The sequence below is a fragment of the Trifolium pratense genome, linkage group LG4 (genome assembly GCF_020283565.1).
Source record: "Trifolium pratense cultivar HEN17-A07 linkage group LG4, ARS_RC_1.1, whole genome shotgun sequence".
Taxonomy (NCBI): Eukaryota; Viridiplantae; Streptophyta; class Magnoliopsida; order Fabales; family Fabaceae; genus Trifolium; species Trifolium pratense.
In genome coordinates this window covers 59967183-59970207 of record NC_060062.1, presented here as the reverse complement: position 1 = coordinate 59970207, position 3025 = coordinate 59967183, and positions in this window count along the sequence as shown.

Below are 3025 nucleotides of genomic sequence, written 5' to 3'. Positions count from 1 at the left end.
TTTTGAGGAAATTTCGTTGTTTGAAATTCCAACCGGGGAGGTCTGGTCCCTACCTTTAACTTAGCCAAATTTTATGCTAATTTCTTGCTCAAAATCTGAGCCGGGGAGCTTGTCCCCATTTTTAACTTAACGAAATTTCGTTGTTTAAACTTCGTCTGGGCATGCTGGTATGCTCATTCGAGCAAGTTGGTGTGCTAAGTTTTGCCTGTTTTGTATACTTATCATATTTTTGCATGTATGAATGCTGCGCTCGTTGTTATTTTGCCGGGGGGTTTCCCCTGCTTGATACTGAGCATGTTTTATTGAGGGTAGTCTCCTCTGTTTTGACTTAAACAGTTTGGGGAACTGTATAAGCACTTAGAGTTGTTTCTAAGTTACGCGAATACAAGCACGCTAGTGTACCCTTCTTCGCAACCTGAACCTCCCATCGCGAGCTGGGTGCTAGGTCGTGGCACGGGGACGATGGGCTCGTTTCGAGAGTTATCCTCGTCTAGCAGGAGTTCCATTTCCCTTATGGTGAATTAGTTCCCCTGCTATGGTTTTTAGATGAGCACGTGTGCCATGGTGCCCTCCGTTGTTTAAGGTGCTCGATTCGTTGTGTTCTGAAGTGCAAGCAGCCTTTTAGTGTGGCAATAACTTAGCTGTAATATTGTTTCAACTTCTGGGCATTCCAAGGTCGAGGAAGTTTCTTTCCTCGAAGGTCCTCGAGATAGTATGCACCATTCTCTGTTTTGTCAATGACGCGATATGGTCCTTCCCAATTGGGTGCAAGTTTGCCATCCTGGGAGTCTGCATTGCGTCTTAGGACGAGGCTGCCCACCTCGAATTCTCTTTTGATGACTTTGGTGTCATGACGGGCAGCTATTTTCTGCTTCAGGGTGGCCTCCTTTAAAGAAGCTCCTGTTCGAATTTCTTCGACGAGGTCAAGCTCCTCTCGAAGTGCTTCGTCATTTTGCTCCTCGTCAAGAGGCTGCTCAGTCCGACGAGATGGTTCCCCAATCTCTACGGGGATAACTGCCTCCGTTCCATATACCATTCGGAAGGGGGTCTCTCCAGTTGTGGAGTGTGGGGTTGTTCGATAGGCCCAGAGTACATTGTCAAGCTCTTCGACCCATTTCTTTTTGTTTTGGTCAAGTCTTCTTCGTAACCCTCTTAGGATTACTCTGTTGGCTGCTTCAGCTTGCCCGTTGGTTTGGGGGTGCTCGACCGATGTGAAGTGCTGCTTGGTGCCCAGGGCAACAAGGAATGCTTGAAAATCTTTGTCTGTAAACTGTGTTCCGTTGTCTGTGACTACCACCTGTGGTATTCCGAATCTAGCTAACACATTTCTTTTGAAGAAGCGCAGGACTCTGAGTGATGTGATGTCGGAGAGGGGTTCGGCTTCCACCCACTTTGTGAAGTAGTCCACTGCTACTATTAGGTAGCGATTTTGATAAAGTCCTTTGGTAAAAGGACCAAGTAAGTCCATGCCCCACCAGGCGAAGGGCCAGGGGGAAGACAAAGATTTTAGTTCTCGAGGGGGAGCTAAGTGCATATCCCCATGCCTTTGGCATTTGTCACATTTTTTTACGTGGTCTTTGGCGTCCTGTTGCATAGTAGGCCAATAGTACCCTGCTCGTAGAGCTTTCCTGGCAAGTGACCTTCCTCCCAGGTGTTGGGCGTTAATGCCCTCATGGACTTCGCGCATGATGTAATCTGCTGTGTCCTCGTCTACACATTTTAGGAGAGGAATGGAAAATCCTCTCCTGTATAATTTTCCATCAAGGATGACATAGGAGCAGGCTCTTCGTCTGACTATAGCTGCTTGTTTCTGGTCGTCAGGGAGAGTTCCGTGCTCGAGGAAGTTGTATACTGGAGTCATCCAGCAGTCTTTGTCGCCAATGACGTTTATGTCCACAACCTTGCTTGGTTTTTCTATGCTTGGACGAGGGAGTATCTCCTGGATGACAGATTTGTTTCCGCCCTTCCTTTTTGTGCTTGCCAGCTTAGACAGGATGTCTGCCCTTTTGTTATGCTCGCGGGGAACATGTAATATTTCAACAGAGTTGAACTTGGTGATCTTTTCCTTTACTAGCACTAGGTATTCAGAGAGGTTATCATTCTTGGTCTGATACTCTCCTAGCACCTGTGAGGCGACCAGTTGCGAATCTGTGTAGATTTTTATCTCCTTGGCTTGCAAGTCCTCGGCCAGACGTAGTCCAACGAGGAATGCTTCATACTCTGCTTGGTTGTTCGAAGTTGGGAAGGATAGTGCTAGGGAGACCTCGATTAGTAAGCCATTCTCATTTTCAAGAATGATGCCTGCACCTGCTCCTGTAGCGCTTGATGCTCCGTCTACAAAGATTGTCCATTTATCTGCTCCGTCCACTGCAGGGGAGGAGCTCGTCATCTCTGCGACGAAGTCAGCTAGGACTTGGGCTTTTAGAGCTTTTCTGCTCTCGTAACGAATGTCGAATTCTGAGAGCTCGAGGGACCATTTGAGCATCCTGCCCGCCATATCTGGTCGGCCAAGCAAAGACTTGATTGGTTGGTCTGTTCGGACCACAATTGTATGGGCCAAGAAATAATGTCTTAGTCTCCTTGCAGCATAAACTAGTGCAAGGGCTATTTTTTCAATTTGCTGGTACCTTAGTTCAGGACCCTGCAAGGCTTTGCTTGTAAAGTATACTGGTTTCTGCCCTTCGTTTGTCTCACGAATAAGAGCTGCACTTACAGCCTCTGAGGCGACGGAAAGGTACAGGTATAATACCTCCTCGTCACTTGGTCGTGAGAGGACAGGTGGCTCTGATAAGGCCTTTTTCAGATGTTGGAGAGCTTGCTCGCATTCATCTGTCCATTCGAAGACTGCTTCTTTCTTTAGTAATTTGAAAAAGGGGAGTGCATGTTGTGCTGATTTGGATACAAATCTGGAAAGCGATGTTAGCATTCCATTAAGAGTTTGTATGGACTTCTTATCGCTCGGAGTGGGGAGCTCGGCAAAAGCTCTGCACTTGTCAGGGTTGGCTTCAATACCTCGCTCGGTTAG